Source organism: Canis lupus, chromosome 4 (genome assembly GCF_011100685.1).
Source record: "Canis lupus familiaris isolate Mischka breed German Shepherd chromosome 4, alternate assembly UU_Cfam_GSD_1.0, whole genome shotgun sequence".
NCBI classification, from domain to species: domain Eukaryota; kingdom Metazoa; phylum Chordata; class Mammalia; order Carnivora; family Canidae; genus Canis; species Canis lupus.
In genome coordinates, this window is record NC_049225.1 from 69,924,692 (window position 1) to 69,952,181 (window position 27,490).

Consider the following 27,490-nt stretch of genomic DNA (forward strand, 5'->3'; position numbering starts at 1 on the left):
GACCACTGCGCCACCGGGGCTGCCCTATATTAGGTTATTGATTGCTGTGTAAAAAAAAAAAAAAAAAACAAAAAAAAACCAATAATCTACTGCTTAAAATAAAAAAAAATTTATTATCTCATATTTTCTATGGGTCAGAAATCTGAACATGGTATAGCTGGTTGCTTCACGGTTTCTCTGGAGGTTGCAGTTAGCAGTTGGCCAAGCCTGGAGTCATTTTGAAGTTCAATCAAGGGAAAATCTTCTTCCAGAGTCACTCACATAGACCTCTTCAAGGACAGGCTTCATGAAATGGCAGCTGGTTTCCTCCAGAGTGAGCCATTCAAGAGAGACAAAGAGAAACCATATAGGATAGAAGCTGCACATGTTTTGTGACCTAATCATGGCAATTCCCATCAGGTTTGCTGTATTCCATTTATTGGTAGCTAGTCAGTCAGTTAGTTCATACAAATTCCAGGGCATATAAAGTACAAGGTGGAAATTATTGTAGGTGCTCATCTGAATGGTTGCTTGCCTTATTTTCTTTCACTTTACCTGCAGATAGATATATACACATATACACGGTGAAATGCACACAAATAATTATCTAAAAGTCACATCACTTATACTTGATAAATATCTCATAAAATTTGATAAACTATTTTGCTATTAAATACTTTACATAGATCTGGGCCATTCAGATATCCTGACTCTTCATATCAAGGTGCATTCAACTTGCTAAATGGAACATATTTCTTGAGATACTTGGTTACTTTTCTGAACAAATAAGAGTATCTCAGATTTCTTAGATTCCAGATTTATTGCCTCATTTCCTATTATGTTAGAGACAAATATGGTTTCATATTTGTAATAAAATGACGTGTAGAAAGTCATGAGCTGGAATGTGATGCTTATATTTATGAAAATAATAGCTGCTCAGGCAAATTCAAGATGTATGTACTCTTTTTAGCTTCTTCATTAAAAGCAAGTGTCAAGAAAGCCATCTTGGTGGCTGGGGAAGGAGAGACTTGGGGAAAATTGCTAACATAACTTGTGTAGCAGTGACAGTGATGTGCTACTAGGATATAGAGGACCTTATAGGAACACAAGGAAACAAAAATTGTGAGCAGTTTGGAAAGTGGCTAATGATTTTAATACCTAGATTGAGTGGAGTTTAATGGGCAGAATGCCAGGAATTCACAAAAGTCCCTCAGGAATCCAGACAGTTTGAGAAACTCCAAATGGGAATTATATGGAAACTTCAAACTGAGCATTAGGAGTATTGTGTGGTGGGCTGAGTAATGGTCCACCAAATGTACATCTCCCAATCCCTGGAGCCTGTGAATATGATATAGGGACTTCACATATTTTCACAGACCTGAAAATAGGGAGGTCATCTTGGATTACTTAGGTGAATCCAGTATAAAAATATGGATCCTTAAAAGCATATAGTTTTCTCCTGCAGAGGCAGGAAAGATATGTGATAGAAAGGGAAATCAGAAAAATTCCAAGCATGAGATGGATTTGATGTACCATTGCTGGTTCTGAGATGCAGGAGCCCACATGCATGGCCTGGAGAGAGAGGCCTTGAGAAGTTGAGGTTGACCCCCAGCTAACAGTCAGCAAAGAAATAGGGCTCAGTCTTACTTCAGAAAAAAGCTGGATTTTGCCAATCTCCATGAATTTGGAAGCAGATTCTTCCCCAGAGTCCCTAGTAAGGGACAGAGCCTTGGTGACACCTAGATTGAGTCTGGTGAGGCCTTTGCTGGACTTCTGACCTACATAACTGAGAGATAATAAATGGATGTTGTTCTAAGATGCTGAATTTGTGGTAATTTGTTATGGCAACAATAGAAAACAAATACAGAGTTTGTGATGCAGATCTCAAGGTTTTTCAAGTGTGAGGAAAGCAGAGATGCTGGTTAAGGGTGGTAAGTGGAATTCCTTTTAGGGTACCAATATTTGATGAGAGTGGGGAGTCCAAGGTGTCTACAAGGTTCTATCTACCTAAGGATTTTAGTGCATAGAGAAAGGAGCATGATGAATCTCTATAGAAAGAACAAACTCATCCACCATGCAGTGCAAGACCAATTTTTCTGAAGTGAGCAGGCTGCTCAGCTGAACCTAGTTAATACTGGCTTCTTGCCTTCTCATTGACTTGGGAGGGTTTCATCCCAGCCCAGCCCTCAGGCCCCTACAAGGATATTGAGAGCAGCTGGGAAGGAGATGACAAAGAAAGGGTGACATTTAGGGTATAAAAGAGGGTAAGAATAGATGACAATAAACTGAACAAGAGTAAACTTCATCAATTAACACCCATAAAAGGAGGGGCGAAGCATGAAAATAGACTAATTACAGGGGTACAAATCGTAAGACAGAAAACATTAAATGAAATAAAGTAAAAACAAAAACGAACCACCCTCTGTTAAAGTAGCAAGTCCTTCAAATTAGTAGCATAACAAATATATTCCTTAGCAAGATGAGAATTCTCTGTTAATGTGCCTGTATTTAATGGCACATCAGCAAAGAAATTCTGTCCATAAGATTCAAATTAGGCTGGAATTTGTCTCTAGTATATGGCAGGGGAACTCGGAAGTTTCTACAGCAATGGTTCTACAGTATGTAGAGTGATGAAGACAAATGGCCCAACAATGCTTATATTTGAAATGTTTCTTCTGAAAATTTGGTTGGTTTTTATCTCATGGACATTGTGAATCTTGTAACAATCATGCTAACTCAGTGGGTCACCAAGATGCTCAGGGCCATATTATCACCTATCAATGAAATTCACATTCCTTTCTGGTGTTCTCGCGTTTTCCTACCACCATCTTGATCTCGTGCTGATTTATTCAGCTTTTTGTTTCTATCTGATCTATTTTGTGTATTTGGCTATCCATTTCAGATTCATTTTTAGAATGAGACTAAGAGGAAAGAGTGAAGGAGAAATAAAAAAGAATGAAAAAAATTTCCCCACACTTATTTCCCTGAACAGATGGCTGGGAACAGCCTTAATCTATATACATATCTGTTGCTTTAGGTATAACAGGAAAATGTTTGAGTGAATTAATTCCTTCATGCGTAGCCACTTGTAAATGCTAAGCATCAATGACTGGTTTGAAAATGTCAGCTATGGAATTTCTGCTCCTTTGGGTGAGTGGATTCTTGTTTGTGCATCTGGTGTCAAGCGTTGCTTGATAAAGCAACTGCTCATATTGGCTTTCTTCCCATGTTCTTCTGTGTTTTGAAAGTGTACTAAGATCTGTAGCAAAGCAGGCACATCAGACACTCAACAAATATTCATGTGTTGAGACAGAGTCCTATCTTTTTGAAATCAACAGAATTAACATATGGTAACACTCGTGAAAATAGCAATAACTCTCCTTATACGGCATTTTATGGCCTATGGCATACTTTTAAATACATTATTTTGTTTGATTCAAACATGCTTAGAATGAAATATATTTAACAATTTATAAATCTTGATCAAAGCCAATGAAATTTCCAGCCGAATGTGTACTTATGTGTACAAATATGTACTCTGTATTAGAGCCCCAAATTTATAGTCTTTTTCTCATTTTCCTTCTCTTTTACATCTTTCTTCTTTTTACATTTTTTTGTTCACTCATTAATTATTCATTTGTTTCTTCTTTCAGTTTTTTGGTGAACAAGATTACTGTGCCTTAAAATGTGAGAGGCCATGCTCTTTTACCTCTTTCACTTCCTGCTTCATGAATTGTTTGGTGCAGAAATCTATTCTCCGTTCTCTCCCTTTTGTTGTAAAAGCTGGCCTGGGCTTCCATACTTTCACAGACCAGAGGACTGACTCTAAGAAGGGTCTAGGTGAACGCAAGAGAACTTCAGGAGCAAATGTATTCTTTCTTGCTATTTGTTGTAGTCCTTACCTCTCACTGTTGATTTGCATCAGAGCAGTCTTTCCCCATAATGCAAGGATGAGATAAAACTCTTAATTTGAGATAGAAAAGCAGGGAAAAAGACATTTTAAGTAGGTCTCCTTTGAACCCTAGCAACACTGACTAGAAAACTCTGCTTTTAGTGATCACTTGTCTAGTGATTTATGAGGTAGAGTAGTATTTTGAGATATTTATTGATATTTCTTCTCCATAGTTCCTTATATCCTGTGATTCTTTCCCATAACTAGGAAGCTGGCATTCCACAATTATGCTTCAGGAAATACATTATACAGCAGAATGCAGAGAATATAAAAAGTTTTAAATATGCTTAAAAACAAAACAGAAAACCTGAGTTTATAATGTCAGACAAAAGAGAGATGGAAATTAAAATTAGAGAGTAAGCAAGATAATGTTGGGTCACTGAAAGCAGATGTCATGCTTCTCCTTCCCATTCTGCCTTGCTATGGATCCAAGATTGCATAAAACAGGTAGGAAATACACAAAACAAAATCTCACTAGATTCAGGATGATTTGCCAGAAAGCTATATTCTGCTTCCTTAGTGAAGTCAGAGGGATGGTAAGACTTGCAGAAATTTACATACTCAGAATGTCATGGAAACACTTGAGTAAACAAACATAGTTTTGCAGAATGTCTAGACATACAAACCTGAGGAAACTTCATAGAGTCTTGTTGGCTCCAGGGAACAACTAAGTGTTTTCATTATGACAGAGAGTTCCAGTGTAGCCAGGATAGAATTGGACCTGGAAAGGCCAAGGGATGTGGTGAGGAGGATGCTACTGATTGTATAGACCAGTGACCAAAGAGCTAATGTTAGTTTGAGGAGCTGGTAATGACTAAGGATCATATTTCCATCCTTGCACCCATCTTCCAAGTGTGAAACCAGCCCTTCTTCCTATAACTCTAGGGAAACGATAAGACTCCCAGACTTGAATGAATGACTTAGAATTGATTAAGATTGTTTTTACCACCGAATGGGATGTGAACATTAAAAAAAAAAAAAAAAAGGACATTACATTTCTGCATCCTGATTTGCAGTTTCAATGTCAAAACCATCTCATGTGCTAAGAAAAAGACATTTAAAGCTTTGCTACCATAACTTTGCACTCCATATGGCTAAATAAGTATATGAGTTTATCTCTCCACTCTCCTAAAGGGAAAAAGAAAACACTCCTATTGTACCTGTGAGTCTGAATGTGTGCTTTCAACACGTAACCTTATTATCCTGGTCTCCACCCTGTGGACTTGAGAGTTTACTGAGTTGTTCAAAACTCCCGATGAGAAGCTGCACTGTGTGTCAATATGGTACCTGTTGCTCTCTTGGTACTTGGTATGCCAGAGTGCCTTTAAACAAAAATTTGAGGTTTAGAGCAGTGACATCTAGGAAGTATCATCTAATCTGAAGATGAATAAAATTGATCTAGGTAAGAGTGGAAGTGTGAGGAGTGAAATGGTATCCCTGGTAGAGAGCATAGTTTATATAAAGACCTTGTGAGTAAGAGTGTTTGTAATTCAGTCTGACTGGAGATCAGATTGCAAGGCAAGAGGTGATGGGTCAAGAGAGAAGGCTAGGAAAGCAAGCAGGAGCAAAGCAAGAAAGTCCTTATAATTCTGTGTTTTTATCCTGAGGGCAATGAGGAGTCACTTAAGCATTTTAAGCAGGGGAATGTTTCACTGTATAAAGTGGGTAGTGGATAAGAGGGATGGAGCCTGGGAGTTAGGGACACCATTTAGGAGGCACGGCAGTAGTCTGGGCAAACATGTTGATAGCTTGAATTAGGAAACTAATGATAGGAATGAAGAGAAATTGACAGATGTATAAGATACTCAGATTCCTTGGTATTATAAACCATCTTGGTGAAATTAATAATAATCAAGATCTCCTCTACATAATTTTTTGGTCTTATAAGCCTTTTTGTCTTAATGTTGCTCTTAGAGCTTTCCTCTCTCCAAGGTGTTCTTTGGGGTTTGTGTTCACAACCCATCCTTGCTGCCCCTGGTCTCAGAGGCCAGGTGATTTAGTAGCAAAAGGTCTACATGGTTCCCAAACCTAAGATCACCCCGATTCACAACTTTAAATCCAGATACATTGTTCCCATACCTAAGATCACCCTGATTCACAACTTTAAATCCAGATCTTCTAACCTGAGTACTGTTAGACTAAATAGACGTGAATACACACACACACATATACACACACACACACTACAGAGCTAAAGATCCTTCCTGACTTTTACTAGATTATATGTATTTCAGTGGGTCTTAGAATCTATGTATTGTTATAAATGTTCTTGGAAACAGATAACACTAAAAATCCATGTACTTGGAAAAACAGTAAGTACGGTTTACTCATCCTATCCTGGCATCCTTAGAAAGAGAGGAGAAACTGGAGAGGAATGAGTCTCTTGGGTTGGGAGGGAGGAGGTTTTAGTTGTTCAGCGACATGACTCAGAGGTAGAGTTAAGCTTTCCAAAGTGCACCTGTGACTTAACTGTGAGCCTGACACAGGGACTCTGAGGAGAGAAAAGGAAGCAGTAATTTAATCTCTGGACAAATATTTAATAAAATGCAGTTTTCAAAAGAAGACATAAGATGCATCTAGGATCTCAAAGTATAAAACCAGAGAAGTCAAAGTTACTCAAATCATGTGGCTTAGATATAAATGAAAGTGTAGGGCTGATATTCCTCCTATTTAGTGAAAACGATGTGCAGTGGATGAATAACGGGTGTTTATGCTTGATTAAGGGGCGCTCCTTATAAAGATTTCAGGGAAATGACCGAATAAGTGAATTACTGGGCATGTGCTGGCACTGTGTTCCCTCAGCTGCTTAAAACCACATTGAGTTAATGAGATATGAGTCACTCAACTGTATAGTTGATAATCAGAAGACCTCATGCAACAGAAGCAATGGCAGACTGAGGTTGTTTCTAAGTCAGTGGTCTAAATGGGATTGGATGCTCCAACGACAATATGGTAAAATGTTCCACTATCTGTGTATATTAAAGTCTCAACCAAGATGTCTAGGAAGTGGGGCAAGTCATTATTTTCTGTTTTGTGGTCAGCGTGGCTAATGTGGAAAACCCCTTTTTGCTTCAAAACTCTTACCCAAAGTCCTCCCAAAATGCATGAAATCACTCTCTTACTTGTGAAGTCTGCAGATATAAAACTATAATACAGAAACTTGGGAAGCTGGATTGATTTTGTTTTCATCCCCAGATTTATGCAGGAAACTGCTTTGTTTATGAAACTTTTAATATAGTGTGGTTTTCTCATTTTTTTCATTTGCTTCCCCCCATTGTCAAAAGTAGAATACTAAAAATATTGCTAAGAGTTGAAGGATCCAGCAGTTTATGTACAGATGATTGAAGTTATGCTTTCTCAATATATATTTTGAGATGCCTGCAATTATTTTATAGCTTTGGCTTATAGGATTGTTTTTTATATTTTTATTATTTTATTATTTTTTAACTTTCTGACTTACAAGTCATTATTTTAGAACCTTCACCAGTTTTATACTAATAACTTGGCTATATTATCCTAGACTCACCAACCAGTTTTCCTAAAAGTCATCAAATGAAAGTTAAAAGCAGCATGTGTGTCTACATGGTTACACTTAAAAAAAATAACATAGCGATGCTTTATGAAAATACCATCATATTTTCATACTTATGAAAATAAGCATCAAAAGAGGCTATAAATGGAGAGCAAGATTTAAAGAAGTGCTGCCAACTGATAATTCTCAAAAGTATTACTTCATCTAAACCTCTTTTCTCCTGAGCCTTAAGCAGAAAGGTATCCTAATGTATATCCTGGTGGTAAAGGGCAGGGGGGCGGGTGGGGCGGAGATACTTAATTCAATTATGAAATGTGTTCATGTGTGATTTTTGTTTTGTTTTGTTTTGTTTTGTTTTGTTTTTTGGCTTCCAAACCCCTAAGAATTCAATTATTATTTAATTTTGATTCCAACTTGTTTACTTATTGCATATTTCATATTAAACAGAGAGCATAACCAGAATGTCCATCCAGATACGTCCTGCTCAGATGGTGCTTTTTTGTCCAAATTCTTTTAAATACTTCCTAACTGACAATATCTGACCTGAGTTCTATTTTCAAAAGACCAGTTCTTTGATAGTGTAGCTAATTATAACACAAAAACAAAAACAAAACTGGGAGCTATCCAAGTTAGAATATTAACAGAGGCTGATGTACCAAGATTTTACCAGGGTCTGGTATGATTCATTTTAGCAGCAGACTGTTTGGGCAACTCAAAAGTAACAATATTGTATTAAGGAATCAAAAGCTAGGCTGGGGTACAGAAAAAGAAGTTTAAGAGCAGTAAATCCTCGCAGTGTCCATTATTTCATATCTTCGCAAGTTGTTGACTCTCCTATACTTTCTTCATGGTCATTTCCATGAGAGAACTATTGAAAAAACTGTTTAACCTGAAAGCAAATCTCTCCCCACATGATCACAAAACCAATCTTATAGATAAGATTAAAAAAATGGCTTTCTGATTTGAAGTCTCAAAATCTCTTTTCAGAACCAAGGAAACTGGAACAAAGTTTAGTGTTGGGTTGGGAGACGGCTTGCCCAGACCAGAGCAGGATTATGTACCTGGAGAACACGATGTAAAGGGGAGAAGGGGATGAGGAAGGAGAACCCTTAGAAGGGATTGTCAAGACAATCCTCCCTTGCACGCCTGTTTCAGAGTCACAAATGAAAGCAGATTTTGGTGGGAGCAGGAGGCTTATGTGAGACCAAAATAAGGGAGCTGAGAAAAGCTTATGGGGGTTGAAGAACTTTGCTTCAGGAGTGCCTCTCCTGAGGAAGAAAATAGAAGGCAGAGTTCTATAAAAAGAAAGAAGAGGAAAGAGGCTTTCTGGAGAGTTTCCTAAGTGAGAACCACAGCCAGTTTATGTCATCCCTTTGCAATTTCAACAACACCATCAAAGAGAAATGATTCACCATGAGATAATAACATTTCTGGCATCCATACTTCCATGTAATACCTGAAGAATTAGGTACAGGAGTCCTTGGGAGGGAGGGAGAATTTCCCAGGGAAGTGGTTAAACAGATCAGTGGGGTAAATGTTGAGAAAGGCTTAAGGAATACCTGGATACCTTTGTCCCTCCTCTTCACTTGATTAATTTCCATTTACCCTTCAGCTCTCTGGGTCCTCTAAGAGGTCATTCCTGACCCCAAGTACTATGATGGATGCTTGCCAGGGGCTCCCATGGCATCCTGGATTTAGCTACTCTTTACCTCTTTATTCTACATGTAATTTTTTTAACCATTTAACCATTTAACTCCAGCAAAGATCACAGTGCCTGTCACATAGTAGATGCTTAATAAACACTTGCTAACTGAACAAAACTATTCAAGCAGAATGAGATCATTCTAATCCAATGAGGGCATACAGACTTGATATCACATACCAACATTGATTGATTGATAGTGGCTGCCCAAAGGGACAGCTTGAGAAGGACTGTAAGGCTTCAGGAGAGCTCAGTGGTAAATGGAACCTGCAACAAATAATAATGTCTGAAATATTTCCCTGTTCTAAAACCTATTTTTTATTTTGTTTTGTTAAACAGAGTGATAGCCTGTTCTAATGAAGAAACATTAGCCTTAGATTCCATGATGCAATTATTTACAGTGAACATAAACCCGAAACTGGAAGTGACATTCAGAAAACCGAAAAACAAAACAACAAAAAGCAACAATAATGACAACAACTAAAATTCAAAGAGGACAGGAAGACTTGAATTAGTATGATGGCACAATGTATGTCTCCACACAATGTATGGAGATACACACATGTGCACGTGTGCATACACACACCGAAGCTCATGGAAATATTAAAAAGTATAGGCCCAACTCATAGGAATTTGGGGACTATAGTTTTGATTGGTTTGACAGAGTAACCAAGTCAGAAAAAAAAATAGAGCAAGCTGAAATATAACACGAAGTGGCTTTGGCAAAAGTCCAATCGTTGACCCTTGACAGAAACTGAGACAACTGACTTCTGAGCTGGCCAGAGTCCTGTCCTGGTCTCTCCTCCCATCCAGCCCACATGGACTCTTCTCTGTTTAGGCCTATTTGGAGACCTCATATCTGAGTAGGTAGCATGATGGAGAGGAAAAGATATAATTGCCACCACTCCTGGCATTTGTAGTCAAGGAGACAAAGTACCTGGAAAGCAAGGAATGTGGAGTGAGGTATTTTCTATATGCACTCACACAATAATGCCCTATTCTGCATCTGGCGTGTTTGGATAGTGGCAATCTTAGATCAAAAGATGTCATTCCATGCTAATGTGGATATATGTGGAGAGACTGTCATATGAACATAAACCCTGTTTCCTTTTTATCCTAAGCATAGAGCTAGACTGCTTTTTTTTCTTTAAACCTTCTACAGTTAAGTTCAGCATATGACTACATTCTGAACTCAAACTAAATTTTCAACTTCTACTTTCAGTGGAAAGTGGGCAAAAGTCATGTAAGCCATCTGAAGCCCTAACCACAAAACCTTCCATCCTATTTCTGTTCTTTCTCTGTTCCCTTGTTTGCTGGTCAAATATAGAAGATTCAACAAAGGATTCAAAGACCCTAGGAAATGGGAGAGCCGCTATGTGGAAGGAGACTGGCATGCCTTTAACTCTGTTCTTTTCAGAACTTTGCTAGACTGTAATATGAAGGAAAAATAACCTTTATTGTGTTGGGTCATGTGCGATTTGGGGGTTTATTACAGTAGTTCGCCTACTGTGATTAGTACACCATACTAGATCATTTCTGTTGGCCATCAGAGATTAAGCAGACATTAAAGACCTGTTGAAGATCTCCTTATGGATTCTATATGTTGAGAAGGGTAAAACTTGATGTCTGGTCATCTGTTGTTTGATCTAATTTATCTACAGTGTATTACCCCAAATATTAGGGTTTATAACAACAACCACTGGCTAGTCCAGATTCCAGAGGAAGGAAAACAGACCCAACCCCTTGATGGAAAAAGTGTCAAAAGATCTTGTGGTCATTTTTAATCTACCACATCTAGATAGGTAGTCCTGTATTTAAGGATGAATAAACAGAAAAAAAAATGTATAGTATAGAGAAAAGAAGAAGTCCCATGAAGAATACAATAGAGAAAAATTATGAAAATTTAATAGAAATGTGTTTCTCAATAAATGTTCAAGAAAAGTCTTTACAGGTTTAAGCAGGAGTAACAAGAGGTATCTAACCAAAAAAAAAAAAAAAAAAAAAAAAAGGTAGTTAACTGAAATAATTAAAGAAGTTGCTTCTCAAAAGAAGAAAGAAGACCCTGAAGTACAGTAGCATGTTTAATACCCACATTTTTCCCACTAACTATTTAAAGTATTAATAGGAAATATATAATTACTTCTGAGTATATAGCTGAACAGGTTCTATTATCTGCTTTTAAGACAGACTTAACCTAATTCTCATAATTAACATAATTCTAAAAACTTTAGGGCAAATTATCTCTTGTTTCCAAGTTCTTATAAGATTGGTTGAGTTATCCTTCCTTCTCTGCACAACTCCTTCTCCATTTCTCTCCCCTTGCTTCCCCCCTACACTTCAAAATACCATAGTCTTGCTTAATATATCATGTGTTCCTTTATTATTCATTTGTAGACTATAAAACTCAGATGTTGCTAATAACTTGAATATCTGGTCTTTTATGTGGTGACACAGTATTCCTTATCCACATGAACACTTACTGATGAATGATGATAAAATGATTTTATTGTTGTTATGAGAAGGAATTTATCTAAAAATAATAGTATTTGAAGCAGTTGAAAAAAATGAAGGCACACTTGAAACATTCTCATTATCCACCCATGAGGGGAAAAATGATCAAGTTGTCCATGTATCCATTCTACATGAAATTGATTTGGCTATGAAATTATTTCCATTGCAAAGAAAGTTAAGAATGAATACACATAACAGTTATCTAGCTGTGGATATTCACTATATAGTGAAAGCCCTTGTGTCCGTGGCTGGCTCTTGTATTTTGTTTTCCTTTGGAGCACTACAATTAAAACACTAATGGTGCTATTTGTGCTTTGGATTCAGATTCCCCTAAAAAATACTGGAAAAAATGTTTCATTCCATTTACTATTTGAGTACCTACTTTTGTAGTTTGTTTTTCTTTTCTTTTTTTTAAGATTTTATTTATTTATTCATGAGAGACACACACAGAGAGAGAGAGAGAGAGAGAGAGAGAGGCAGAGACACAGGCAGAGGGAGAAGCAGACTCCATGCAGGGAGCCCGATGTGGGACTTGATCCCGAGACTCCAGGATCACACCCTGGGCCAAAGGCAGGCACTAAACCGCTGAGCCATCCAGGGATCCCCTGTAGTTTTTTTTTCTAATGGGTTCTAAATGTTTTCATTTTGTCTTTCCAAGTAAATTTTTGAAAGGCAGGGATTTTGTGAATTCTCAACATTTGTCATGATTATGGGACTCAATAACATTGCAGATTAATTGAGAATTAAAAGAACAACTATCTAGCTGTAGGTCTTATAGAAGATGTACTTGGAGTGTTGAGTATTTTCATTAAAGTACGTTTGGGCATATTCATGTATTTCGATTTCCATGCTATTTTTATTTTCAAAGGCAGTATGGTTTAAAGGTCAAAGATTGGGTCTTTGAGCCTAAGTAGGTTTGTATATCAACTCCACCATTTCCTAGAAATGCAATCTCTGCATTTCAACTTTTTTCATCCTTAAAATGGGAATAATAATAGTAATATGCTTACTACCTAGTCTTCTGTTGTGCAGAGTAGCTGAATTTATACATGGGAAGATTTAGAAGTGCCCAGCATATATAAAGTACTTGTTACAGGTAGAATAATGACACCCAAAGATGTCTGTGTCCTGATCCCAGGAACCTGTAAACATATTACCTCATATGGCAAAAGGGACTTTGGAGATGTGATCAAAGTAAGCATTTGCAGACAGGGATATTATCCTAAATTATCCATGTAGGCCCAAGGTAACCACAAAGGTCCTTATAAGTGAAAGAGGGAGGCAGGAAAGTTAGAACCAGAGAAGATGTGGCCAGAGGAGCAGGTTATAGTACTTTAGGGTGTGACTTGAAGAATTCAGGCAGCATCTAGAAACTGGAAAAGGCAAGGAAATGGATTCTCCCTTAGAGCCTTTAGAAGGAGGCACACAAGGCTAAAATCTAAAAATTAAGCTCACTAGGCTGGTGAGACCCACTGTGAGTTCTGACCTCCAGAACTATAAGATAATAAATTTGTGTTGCACTAAGCTATGATATTTGTAATAATCTGTTAGAATGGCAAGAGGAAACTAATGCCACACTCCATAAGTGATCCTGTTGTTATTCTTCACAACCACAGATAATTGAGAAAGACCCACCTGGGTAAGATGAATATATAAAACTGAATCAGAACAGATTACAAAGTCCATAGTTTTAACTACTTTTTTTCTCTAAATACCGCAGCCTCATATCACAGCAGCAATGATGGACAAGAATTGTAATAAATATTCTAGTTTCCCTGCTTTACTCTTTCAAATGTTTGAAAAAATAAATGAAAATGTAAAATTCCCTCAATTTCCACTTTTAAGCAGAGAATAGCCATTAGTGAGCTTGTGGTAATGCTGCTTGAATATTTTCCCCTTCTTACTAAGAACCTTCTTGGTTCCCACGAGAACCCAGAGGTACCCAAGTCACATGGTGTTCTTCCTGTAATATTTTGTCCTGTACAAACAATAGGATGCCAATTATCCAGCCTTAACATGACAAACAATAAGTTACTATGACAATTTTATTTTTGGTGAACTGATCCTACGAAATTAGAAGTTTGGAAAGAACCACATGCCTGAAATTCATCCTGTTTATCTCCTTTCCAAGAGGGTTTGTATCCACTCTATTGTAGGCACCCAAGAAATAATTTGTTTTCTTTAAAAGACAATGACATAATCTCCTTCAGAAAATTCTGTTTTCTCTCCAGTCTCCCCTACCTTTCTATACTCACATAAATTATTTTTTACATACACTAGTCTTAACTTGCATGATGCTAGGGACATAATATAGTTACTTTGTTGCATCTTAAGGTAGTTTCCTCTTTCTTAGTTCTCAAAGAAGAAACAATATTGTCATCTTTTCTCCTTGTTCTATTGTAGTTACAAATACTGTGCTACAAAATATATGGCAGTTGCTCCAAATGGCAATTGATGGAAATGTTTGCTTCCCTGCCTGGTAGGTAAGTAGAGAGATTTAAGCTACACTTTAGTTTTAGATTTTTCTTCATTTGTTTTCATTTGGGAACTGTGACACACCTGGATGATGTTTCCATTATGTATATATATGTATGTATGTATAACATATAAACATATATGTATACACATATGAAATAGGTATATGTTCTAATAATGCTTTTGTTTCCTTGAAAATGGTTCAGGCTAAAAAGCTGTGGCCTGGGAAGCTATCAATGACAACAAAGATTATTTCAAAAAGGCTCAGGAGCCAATTAAATAGGCTTCCATTAATTGGAGCATCAAAATGGGTTATAAATAAAATGGGCTAGACACATCAAATGCTTTTAAATCCATTAATTCATAATGATACTTATAAATGTTGAAGGATGCAAGCGAACCAACTTAGTATTTTGGAAACTTATAAATAAAGGAAAAGAATAATTTATTTATCTGTCCTTTGTATATGAACTATATCTAAAGGTAGCCTTATACAGATGAGAGGGATCCTTTCTTCATGGCAATATTCTAATTAATAAGTGGTGAATAAATGATAAAATTAGATATCACCGTTTTGCAACCCCTAAGGAAATAATGGCTGCTAACATCATAAAGTAAAAGATAATTTATATAATGGAAGTGATATGGTGGTATGGAAGGACATATCACCACCCATGAAATATGAAATAGTCTTACCATAGAAATTGAACCCGAATCTCACAAAATATCCAGATCTAACTACCAATACACAACAATACAGAGGACAGAGGAAGAAACATAATATACCATGGGAAAACAAATAGCAAAATCTGGACTGAAGAAAACCGAAGGACAAAGAACCTGGCTTTATTAAGAAAATATGTAAGGAAAGGAAAAAAAAAAAAGATTAAAAGGAAACCTATTGTTTATCAGATACTTAAGGCATTTATCGACCAAGGAAACCATATGGAATTTATTCGAATCCCATTAAAAAAATTATTTTAAAAGACCCATAAAGCAGTTATGAGACAAAGAAATCTGAACACAACTGGATATTAATTTTAATTACTATATTTTTCAGTTCTAGAATACATGATCCTTTTTCTAAGGAAACAGATTCCTGGTGTCCATTAAGTTTTCTATTTTGTATATTTTTGTGAACATATTAATCATAGTTATTTTAAAGACTAATATTCTAATTCTAATATTTGAAACACCTGTGAGGCTTTTCCTTTTCCTTTTAATTTTGATCATATTTCCTTTTAATTTTGGTCATGGCATTCCTGGTAATTCTGATTGACTATCCAACATTATGTATGAAAAGTTGTTGCTGCATTTACTTTAGAGAGGAGATGCTTTATCTTCTGGCTAAATATGGATGGATAATCTCATATCAATCAGTTTGCTTCTGGTTTATCTCATTCTAGGTTGTAGCCTCTGGGGTTCAAATTGAGAGACTGAGGAGTTTGTCATGATCTGGTAAATCCTGGATTTCTTTTCTTTTCTTTTCTCTTTTCTTTTCTTTTCTTTTTTCTTTCTTTTCTTTTTTCTTTTCTTTTCTTTCTTTTCTTCTTTTCTCTTCTTTTCTTTTGTTCTCCTTTTCCTTTTTCTTCTCTTTTCTTTCTCTAAAGATGCGGCAATTGTCTCAAGTAGGAACTAGCAAAGAATGTTGGGCTCATTTTCTTATGACCCCTTTACTCAAGGTTCTTAGTTTCTCAAGTCTTGGTTTATTTCCAGGTCTAGACTCCAGCTTTTGTCTTTCCAGTGTTGTGAGATGCCAATTTCTGCTGGCATCTCTATCTCTCTACAGAGGCCCTCTATCTTGTTTCTCAGTCTCTTACTTTTGGAGTTAAAGAACTGGCATATGCTGAAGAGACATAGCAGCATGAAGAACATTGAACTTCCTTCCCTCTCAAGTTTTGACCTTTCAAGTCCTGTCTGCCCCCAGACTTCTGGATGACTTCAAGCAACAGAGATATATTTCACCCATCTTTGATAGTTTTTGAAGATAAAAAATAAAATATTTGAGGTACTTATATAATAATGTTTTGCTTCAAAATAATGAGGGGAAGGGGAGTAGGCAAGAGATATAGATGAAACAAGATATGCCCTGAGTTCATAATTGTTGAAGCTGCCTGTTGGACACATGTAAAGGAGTCACAGTGTTCTTCTCATTTTTGCTTATGTGTAAATTTTTCTATAATACAAAGTAAAGTAAATAAGTAACATACATGTTATACTTTATACTCCTGATTTTCTTTCAACAGGTGTGAAATTATCCCTTGACAAACAGACTAAGCAAAGCAATTTCTATAAAAAAGCAACCATATGTTGAAAATAAAGAAATATACCTTCTTAAATATAGATGCACAACCACTAACAGACCGACTACATTACCTGTTAGCTGAACTCAAGGGAAATTCATGACAAAAGAATAATAAGTTGAAAACATGAGGGACAAGGTACATTGGGGCTCAAGAGAGAACACAGATTTCTGAATTCAGGAGGTGGCCCAGGCTGAGTAGGAAAAGTACTAGGATGAGTTTTGGTTCTGCTTTACTGAGATCCACATAGGCAGGTCAGGAAAGAAGATAGCAAGAAGCCTGTTTCCTGACCTAGATTAACTGAAAGTTTAGTCACTGTTCAAGATTATAATTTATGAAACTATAATTAGAAAAATAATGGTATTGCTTTCATTTCTCAACAAGAAACTGTCTACTTTTCAGCACTTTCCTATGGGATTTCAAAGATTCAAACACTCCAGGGGAGAGATGTAGAACTCAGTACACATCATTTTGGTTTTTCCTCCTCCAAGTCTCCATCACGTGGCATCAAAATAACATTGGATTAAAATAAACATCAAGGAATTTCCACGAAGCAGCATGGGATGATTGAGTAAGTGCTGTCCTCCTTGTTTGCTTTCTTCAGTGTCTGCTCATCCATCCAGCAGGAGGGGCAGGCAGGAGGTCTCTAGAGGATGGTGGTGGAGCAACTGTCCTGGTTCACAGTATTCTAGGGATAGATATCTTGCCATCTTGCTGTCTCACAGGGAAACTTGTTATTTGAGCTGAAATGTTTAGACATTATATGGATTCTTTTGGCCAAGTAGAAATTATTCAAGTCTGGGAAACTATTGAAGCTATTTACATGTTACTGCTTTCCAACTACCTCTCTATTGGTTTTTGTTCTATTGAATTTTATTATTTTGGGATAGGAATGGTACTAAAAATACTACCTTAAAGAAAACAGTAGGGTAGATTTTAGGGTAAGTGCAAAGCTACTTATTTTTGTAGTCACATTTCAGATGGCTATTATCATAATTCAAAACTGAAATGATCTACATGGATTTAGCTAGATTTATCTAGATCTCAGATTTTAAAATGAAAAGAAGTTACATCAGCTAATTGAAAATGCATAATGAATTATTGTTTAAATTTCTCAAGGAATTTCTACCTTGAGTAAGTGGCAACAGATAATTGCAGTAAAATTTAAGTTTTTAATCTTGGTGTATGTGCCTATATAACACACATGTACATATAATTCATAGTAGCTTGAACATTCTTTTACATTTTAATAAGCAAGTGCAGAAAAAGTCCATTTACAGATAAGTACTAAGATATATGTTACTAGTAATTTTTATAATGTAGATGATCTTGACATCTTTGGAGATAATTGGAGGTATCCAGAAGGCAGCACACTACAGTACTTAGATGTCAGGGGCCTGGAGTCTACTGTAAACTCTGCCCTTAACAAGTGGTATAATCTTAATCAAGTGGATGCACTCACTATTCCTCAATTTTCTTTTCTTTTTTCTTTAAAATTTTATTTATTATTTATTTATGATAGTCACACACAGAGAGAGAAAGAGAGGCAGAGACATGGCAGAGGGAGAAGCAGGCTCCATTCACCGGAAGCCCGACGTGGGATTCGATCCCGGGTCTCCAGGATTGCGCCCTGGGCCAAAGGCAGGCGCTAAACCACTGAGCCACCCAGGGATCCCTCCTCAATTTTCTTATCTGCAAAATATGTTAGATTAAATCTCCTCTAAAGTTTTTTAGCTAACAATTATATGATTTTCTAATGTGTCACCAATGACTTTAATGGAATAACTATATGTTTCCCTATAAACTATAAAATAGACCCTCAGAATACTGTAGATTTTGACAGAAGAATTAAGGTAAGCTGAACTCTAACACCAGCTATTGTTAGTGTTGAGCAAAAATAATTATGATGGAAAATATCTAATCTTTACTGTATGATTGTCATATATTAGACACTGGGCTATGTGCTTTATGCACTTATTTAACTTTATATCCCTCTGGAGTGGATACTATTATTATTATTCTCATTTTACAGATAGGAATACTGAAAATAGAAAGGATATATAATTTATCCATAGCCAGCCAGTAGGTAGTAGAGCTAGTATTTGACCCTAGAATAGATTGTCTCCAGATCCCATGCTCATTAACCATGGCCCTTCACTGCCACCCTATAGTATTTTGCTCTCTATGGCCTTTTATTATTTTCTTATGTATGTTGTGAAACTTTAACCTATGGTTACATCTAAAATATAGAATAAAAGGATATTTTATATTTCCAATGTGCTTTAAGATTAATAAAATTTTATTATACTCTTTGTCTCATCATATAGTCAAAGCAATCCTTGGAGTGAGAGTAGGTATTATTATTATTTTTTGTAAGAGAAAACAGAGACAGAAAGTAGGCATTTGCTAAGCTTTTATGAATAGATTTCAGAGCTGGCTTTTCACCTTTAAGACTCTATCTGCTCTTTGCTTTATCTATAGTATTATCTCTAATATAAATGCAATATTTTCTACAGTGAGATGAAAAAAACATAAATACATAAGATAATTACATATCTTAGATATTAGTACATTTGAGCTGTAGGACAGTTTCCAATCAAGTTGAAAGAAATAAGATTCCCTTTCTTGATTTGGGGATATCAAATCATCTGCATCAATTATTTTCAGGGACAATGACATGTGTGCAGCAGATGATGATAATACATTTGTACTTATGTGCTTTTTTTTCATTATGTAAAAGGGGAAACTTATAGATAAGAAGGATATTGAATGATCTTCTAGTTGTCAATTCAAATAAGCATGTCATAGACAGTAGCTATATATACCCAAATGACAGGTCCATTAAATGAGTGGAATTGCCAGTTGTTGGACTGTTGATAGCTGAGAAAATGTCCCAGGTCTGGGACCCTCTGTTGAAGCAGTCCCAGGCTTACACTGGGGATAATAAAAGCTCTCTCTGTGACCAGTTGATTGGAATATTTGAGTAAGTAGAGCAGTTACACAGCCTCTTCCCCATCTGCTTCCCTCTTGTAGTAGAGTCATCATTTATTTAGTAATTTACTGAAGACTCACAATATGCAAGTCACTGTGCTGGCAGTAAGGATTTCAAAGACACAAAAAATACAATCTTTGAGCAATCAGTCAAGATATAAATCATGAGTTTAGGAGAGATTTCTTTAAAATTGTGAAATTGATCAAATAATTAATGTGCTTAAATGTATGGAGAGGGTATTTAAACATATTAGGGAGAACTTGGGTCCAAATTATAAAAACATATGAAGCATTTCAACCAAGGAACGACAATTATCCTGCTTAATTTGGATGTTAATTTAAAACTGCTGGAAAAAATAGGCTATTATTCTTTTTTAATTAAGACAATTATAATCTCTAGAGGGGGAAAAAGATGTAAGAAAAGAAAGATAATCATAAGGTACTACATGGCATAGCTGTGAATAGCATTTCCATGTCCATAAGAATGTAGGAAGTGAGTACTTATCTATCCAAAATTGCAAAATAAATACATTGGGAAGATAGGAAGTATGTGTCTGTAAAAAACACACATTAAATCTTATATAATGAAATGTTTAAAAGATTTCATTTATTTGAGAGAGAGAGCACGAGAGAGCAAGCAGGGGGAGGAGCAGAGGGAGAGGGACAGGCAGGCTGTGCTGGGGTGTGGAGCCCGACTCCAGCCTCCCCATCTCATAACCCTGAGATCATGACCTGAGCTGAAATCAAGAGTCCTATTGCTCAACCGACTGAGCCACCCCAGCAGCCCCTTAAATACTGATTTTTTAAAAAAGATTTTATGTATTTATTCATGAGAGACAGAGAGAGAGAGAGAGAGAGAGAGAGAGGCAGAGACACAGTCAGAGGGAGAAGCAGGCTCCATGCAGGGAGCTTGATGTGGGACTCGGTCCCAGATCTCCAGGATCATGCCCTGGGCTGAAGGCAGCGCTAAACCACCGAGCCACCTGGGCTGCCCAATATGTTTTAAATATTATATGAACATATACTGGTGCGTGTTGGTAAAACACTGGGTCAATTAAATCTTTTAAATCTTAAGGTTTTTGCCTTGGTCAATATTGCTGAATAATATGGAAAGACAACAATATTTTGATAAGACTGTCGTAAATGGCAAAGTATTAATGTTGCTATTATTTTCAAAGATGCTTCTGGATTAAAAGAAGTACTTTCCCATATTAAATAAAAAGTTTGGGGCTCTGCACAAATAGTGATGATACTAAAAACGATAGGACACATGCTGTGTGTAGGGCTCTCAAAGAATATGCTGAAAACCAGAAGAGAGAGAAAACTTTGCCAGGGTTAGTCAGCTTAGATTGAGTATTTGGAATTTGTGTAGACATTGTACACACACAGTGACTATAGAAAGCTTCATATTATGTCACATCTTGTGACATTGCCAGTTTTTAGTAAACTTTTTTCTCTTTCTAGTTCCTTTAAATATATTTTATTTTTGATGTTTTACTATTTCACTTTGATGTGTCTAAATACGGGTTTTTTTTTATTTTAAAGATTGTATTTATTTATTAACGAGAGAGAGAGAGAGGGAGAGAGAGAGAGAGGCAGAGACACAGGCAGAGGGAGAAGCAGGCTCCATGTAGGGATCCCGACGTGGGACTCAATTCCAGCTCTCCAGGATCACACCCTGGGCCGAAGGTGGCACTAAACCGCTTAGCCCCCCAGGCTGCCCTACCATATTTATTTTAATCCAAAATGAAAGTCCATGTAAAAATATTTACATGTTTACCAATAATGGTGAAATCCTCATAGAAAGTTAATGTATTTTTAGCAAGGGAAATAATTTAGAAATCAATTCAAATTGGATTCTTTTTATTCTGCTGCTTATCCTTCCTGAACTTACCACTCCAGTTCTTCATCAACTCTAAAAAGTTTAGTCATCACCATTTCTACTACAGTTTCTCTCCTGTTGCCATATGGAACTCCAGTGGATGTATTTTAAACTTTTCATTCTTATCATCCATGCTTTTAGGTTCATCATTTCACTTTGTCTCTCTTGGTTTCATTCTAGGATTTTTTTTTTTCAGTCCACTGACTATAGCAGTTTATTACTGCTGCATAACAAACCACTCCCAAATTCAGTGACTTATAACAATTAGCATGTCGTATTGTTCATGAACCAGGTCAGTAGATTGATCCTTCTGTTTCCATTGGGCTCATTTCTGTGTCTAGAGCCAGCTCTGTGTTGATTATGTGTCCTTGCTGGTGTGGGCTGGTTTCTGCTAGTGTCTGGTGCTCAGCTGGGATGACTCAGTTCTGTTCCAGGTCCTTTCTCCTTCTCTAACAGGTTAGTTTATCAATATTCTCATGGTGGTGACAGGGTTACAATGAAACAAGTAGAAGCACACAAAGCCTACTCAGGCCTAGGCTAACACTGAGAACCCTAAGCATTTTTGCGTTTATGGATCTTGCTCCATAAAAAGTATTATAAATTAAATTTTACAACTGCCTTGGCATAAATATGAGTATAATCCAGATTGGATTCATTACTAACATTTGTTATTTTCATGTTTATCCTGCTCTTAAAAATAATATTAAAACATTTTTGTGGGTCCCTACAAGTTTTGTGGGCTCTGGGCATTGTGACCTCCATGCCTAATGGGTGAGTTGGCCCTGTGCACCTTTACCTCTGCTGCATGCTATTGACCAAAGCCAATCAGAAAGCCAGTCTCAGACTAGAAGACGGGAAATAGACTTCATTCTTTGATGGGAAGATCTGCAAAGTCACACTGCAGAAGGTATGATTATACGGAGGGATGAAGAATTGAGTCCATTTTGTAATCAATTTCCCGCATCAATTTTCTCTTCCTGTAAACTTAATCTATTTAGTTCTTCTGCTGTTTTGTTTCTTGCTTGATTTTTTTGTTCGTTTTATTTTCTTCTTTTGTTTCCCCAAACATTTAAAACTAATTTTTTTTTGTTCTGATTCTAATAATTTTAAGTCCTAAAGTGCTTACAAATCTAATTGCACTATTTTTGTTTCTGCTAGCTCCTGCTCTTAGGGCTTTTTTTTTTTTTTTTTTTTTTTTTTTTTGGTATAATTTGGCAACTTTGGTTTGATGGCATGTTCTATTTGCTTTTGCTTCTGCCAGATGCCCAGAATATTAAACTCAGAACTGTGTGAAGTTTGTTTCTTGGTTTGGAGTCTTTTGGTTACACACTGACCAAGTAGGTAATATGCATTCAACTGCCAGTCCACAAAGATCCATCTGATCTTTAGAGGAGATGTTTTCCCTCACCCGGAGCTAAGGCAGAAACTGTTAGGTTTCTTTGCTATTTCTCTTTTTTCAGAAGCAGATAATTTTTCCTTTGGCTTACCCAAAGGACTCAAGGCCTTTTTTTCCCCTCTCTTTTTTTTCTGAATGATCTTATGAAACAAAGCACTAAGTTTCTGCTACTGGCAAATACTCCTAGGTAAATCCATCTCTCCTGAGCTTGCCCACCACTGCAATTCTAGTACTTTCTCTTTTTCTTTTTTCTTTCTTTCTTTCTTTCTTTCTTTCTTTCTTTCTTTCTTTCTTTCTTTCTTTCTCTCAGGGTAGTCTTTTAGTTTCCTGTGAGCTATGCTTTTCATTACCAAAAGAGAGAGAGAGAGAGAGAGAGAGAGAGAGAAAGGTTTGTTACATCGTACCTCCATTTTTAAGTATTCTATAGTTAGATGGCTTTGAAAATATATAGTCTACCACAGTGTTGCAAATGGAAGTTAGCTTTACCTGCTTTGAAACACACAAACAAATAAAAATCAATAAGCAAACAAATTCTAGAACTGTAAGATGGACTTCCAAGAATAGGAAGGATACTGAAGACCTAAACAAACCGTTGCTAGGAACTCAGGCTGAAACTCTCCTAGACTTCTTAGCAGTATTTATCTCTCTCTTCTCCTGCTCTGTTTGAATCTTTCCATGCATATTGGTATTTCTTTTTTTTAATTAATTAATTAATTAATTAATTAATTATTTTTACATATTGGTATTCCTTCCATATACTTGTTTCTCTTCTAGCTAGGTCTACTTCCCCTATGCATAGTGTTTTTTGGGAAACATTATATCCCATCAAATCTTATCTGGCCTCCATTTTATTCTTCCATGATTTCAATTCACTCTATTTTTTTTTAAGATTTTATTTATTTATTCATGAGAGACACACAGAGAGAGGCAGAGACATAGGCAGAGGGAGAAGCAGGCTCCCTGTGGGGAGCCGGATGTGGGACTTGATCCCAGGACCTCGGGATCATGACCTGAGCCAAAGGCAGATGCTCAACCACTGAGCCACCCAGGTACTATGTTTCACCCTATCTTGATAAAAATTAAAAATAAAAAATTGGTAAAAAATTTCTGTGTATTGCTGTAGTTGAAGATGGGTTAATGTGTTTTTACAGGAAAAAGATGTAGGTTAGGTCTTTCTTCTGACATTTAATTATATATGACTCTGAGGTTATCACTTATCTTCTCTAAGTTTTGGTTTTCTTTATTGGCAACATAAAATCTTTCCTATCTGTCACAACCATCATATTATATAATGCAAATAAAAGTGCTTTGTGAATTCTGATGTGCCAAGTAACAAGAGGATAGCACCTGTTTACCACCACCCATTTCAGTTCAACAGAGATACAAATGTTAAAACAGTGACGAAAACAACAAAATATGGGGGCACCTGGGTAGCTCAGTTGGTTAAGTTGCCGACTCTTGATTTTGGCTCAGGTCATGAATTTAGGGTTCTGGGATTGAGCCTGCATCAGGTTCCGTGCTTAGCAGGGGGGTCGGCTTCAAGATTCTCTCTCTTCCTTTGCCCCTTCCCCTGCTTGCTGGCTCTCTCTCTCTCTCTCATAAAGAAATAAATCTTTAAACAACAATAACAACAAAAATAAAATATGGCCCTTATTTTCAAGGTGCTCATTTTGCAGTGGAGAAGCCAAGAAGTAAACCCACGAATGGCCAATCATGGGGTAGGTATATACCAGAGGCAAAGAATGAGGTCTGGTGCTGGCACAGAGTAGAGTATAGTCACATTGCCCCAGCTGGGAAGGGATGGAAACTTTCACTAAGTGGCAAAATGACAATGAAGTTTTTTGGGGGGAAATGACAGTTTCCTAGGCAGATATGACTTGAGAAAGGCATAATACATTTAACAGGGATTTTATGGAAAAACAGTGCCTCAAAACTAGTATTAAAAAATAAAACAGGGATCCCTGGGTGGCGCAGCGGTTTGGCGCCTGCCTTTGGCCCAGGGCGCGATCCTGGAGACCCGGGATCGAATCCCACGTCGGGCTCCCGGTGCATGGAGCCTGCCTGCTTCTCCCTCTGCTTGTGTCCCTGCCTCTCTCTCTCTCTGATGTGACTATCATAAATAAATAAAAATGTAAAAAAAAAAAAACAACAACAACAACAACAAAGATCTCCAGAACAAAATTAACGACAACAACAAAGCAAATCTAAACCATTAACTTGCCAAGCAAGAGAATATGTCAGTGAAGAAATCTGATTCACTGTGTCATTTGCTGAAGGAAAAAAATCAGGATTTTATATGCCAAAGAGGAGGAATTCGTAATTACACTAAGCATAGAAAACAGACCCTCTGAGTGGGCAGGATAAGTCTGTAGGTCTGTGTACACTTCATTAAACGGTCAGTTTTCATATCTCCTAGGCAAGCACTGTTGGAAGTGGAATATTTTTATTCACTTTCACTTGAGGCAAATATCATATGTAAAGTGGTGTAAACTATGGCCTAGACTGCCTTATAGCTCAAAATATGGTCTGTGGACCAGAGCATAAGCATCACCTGGGTAATTGCTGGGTTACAGATTCCTACACTCCACTCCAGTTCGGGTGGAACTGAAAATGCAGTTCAGAATCTGCATATTAGGAGGTCTTCAGGTTTTTCATGCAACATTCAACAACAACAGCAACAATTTATAAACAAAGTTCTAGAATAGTGGTCCTCCAATTTTGGTGTGTAACAGAATCAACCAGAGAGCCAGAGTCTTAGCCTCATTGGAGATGAAGAGCCTGTACCTTTGTATTTTTATGAAATTCTCCCAGGAGATTCTGATACCAACCCAAACTAGAGAACTGCTATTATAGAATATGCTTCTCCTATTCAGAATCCATAAACTCAAAATCTATACTCATTAAAAATATGTATTCTCTTGAGAGCTCTGATTTTATTACAGAATCAAGTCACATGCTCTGTTGTAATGCGAATTCATCCATTACAGTTATGAAATCACTAGTATTTGATTTGTGACACCTAGAATTTTGATCGCCTGAAAACATATCTAGTATATGTAGGATCTTTTTTTTTTCCCACAAGAAAACTGTAAGAAAAAAAAAAAATACTTCATCTGTGAGAACATTCCAGTGAGGATAATGTACTAAGAAGCAAAGAAATTCCCAAATTTTGGGGAGGAAATAGCTATGATAACTAACTGTTCAGTGGAACAGAGAAAGGGTTAAAGTTCAGCTTATATTAAGGGAATTTCTCCATATATTAAGTATCAAGTCATTGTATTTCTTTGTGTTTAACAAATTAGCAACTTCCTTTTGTCAGTTAATAAGAACTGGCTTTTGTTCTCAAGGTTTCTTTTACAATAAAGTAGATTTTGGTGTGTCATACTTAAAATCCTAACCAAAAAGTAACCAGCTTTCTCCCACCACTTCTCTCCAGGGCACCCTGATGTCAGCATCGGGAAGAATGAGGTCATGTGCTTTTAATAAACCTAAATGCCATCAAATATAGGAAATTATTTGGTTATTTCCTTTACTGGATACAAAACCTTATATTTATTAGTCATTTAATTATGAGTTCAGAAATAAATTTGTGATGTGGAGGAACAATATTCATTAATAATTAGGGAAATGAACAATGCACAAAATTTGCTAATACGTCCAACCCTTCTTTTTCCTGCATGGTAAACATTTGAGAAGGAAATATGCTTTAATAAGATAAGAGGTTTCAGTAGAGGCATATTTGCAACTTCTCTCTGAATAGATTCAGCATGAGACTGCCAACTGTTTTAAGAAATATATTTAATCCTAGCTCATTATTACAACATACTGTTTAGAACATAAAATCCTCAGCTTTCTTTTCAAAGCATTGCATAATGGGACCCTCTGTAACTAAGACTCCCATTTTGCACTTGAGGAAAAGATGAAGCCAGAAAACCAGAGAAACAAACTTAGGTGTTTGCAGATCTAAGCATCAAAAATAGTTTTCTTGACTTTGAACACAAAAAGCTTTCCCATAAGCATTTTAGCATTCATTTTGTGTCTTAACAATACATTTGTACAAAGAAACTGGGGTGCTATGAAGATTTAAAGCTCTAAACATGTGCATATTTTTGGATTCAGTAATTCCATATCAAAGCCTTTATCCCAAGGAAATTCTCAATAATATGTATCAAGATCATTGTATAAGAATATTTACTATGGTACTATGAAACAAGAAAGAAAATTTAATCTATAAGTCTGACTTCAGCATAAGAAAGGTAGACCATGGGGGAATCCTTGGGTGGCTCAGCGGTTTGGCGCCTGCCTTTGGTCCAGGGCGTGATTCTGGAGACCCGGAATCGAGTCCTGCATGGGGCTCCCGGCATGGAGCCTGCTTCTCCCTCTGCCTATGTCTCTGCCTCTCTCTCTCTCTCTCTCTGTGTCTATCATGAATAAAAAAAATTTTTTTTAAAAAAGAAAAAAAGGTAGATCATGTTAACTGATGAAAAATTTAGAAGGAAATTGAGACGGTTTCTATGTAAGTTTGTATACAAAAGTAACAATAGAGTTTATATTAGTCATTTATGATTTAGGGTCAGAATATTCATTCTGGGGAAATGGAAAAAGTAAATCTCTTATCTCTTATCTGAGGAAAAGCTTCATAACCTAGAAATAGCATAGGAAAATAGATGCCACTTTAAAACTATGAGTCCCTTCTTCCACTTAACATATATTACGGAATCCATGGATTAAGGTATAAACATCTTTGGGGGGTGATTCTCTGAACTG

At 36.6% G+C, this 27,490-nt stretch overlaps 1 long non-coding RNA gene across 1 annotated transcript; it reads left to right on the plus strand.

Moving 5' to 3' along the window:
* Positions 1-15,970: 15,970 nt before the first annotated feature.
* LOC119871646 lies at positions 15,971-24,441 on the plus strand. Its single transcript, XR_005357647.1, has 3 exons — positions 15,971-16,159; positions 16,857-17,025; positions 24,385-24,441. It is a non-coding gene; the product is annotated as an uncharacterized LOC119871646 (long non-coding RNA).
* Positions 24,442-27,490: the final 3,049 nt, after the last annotated feature.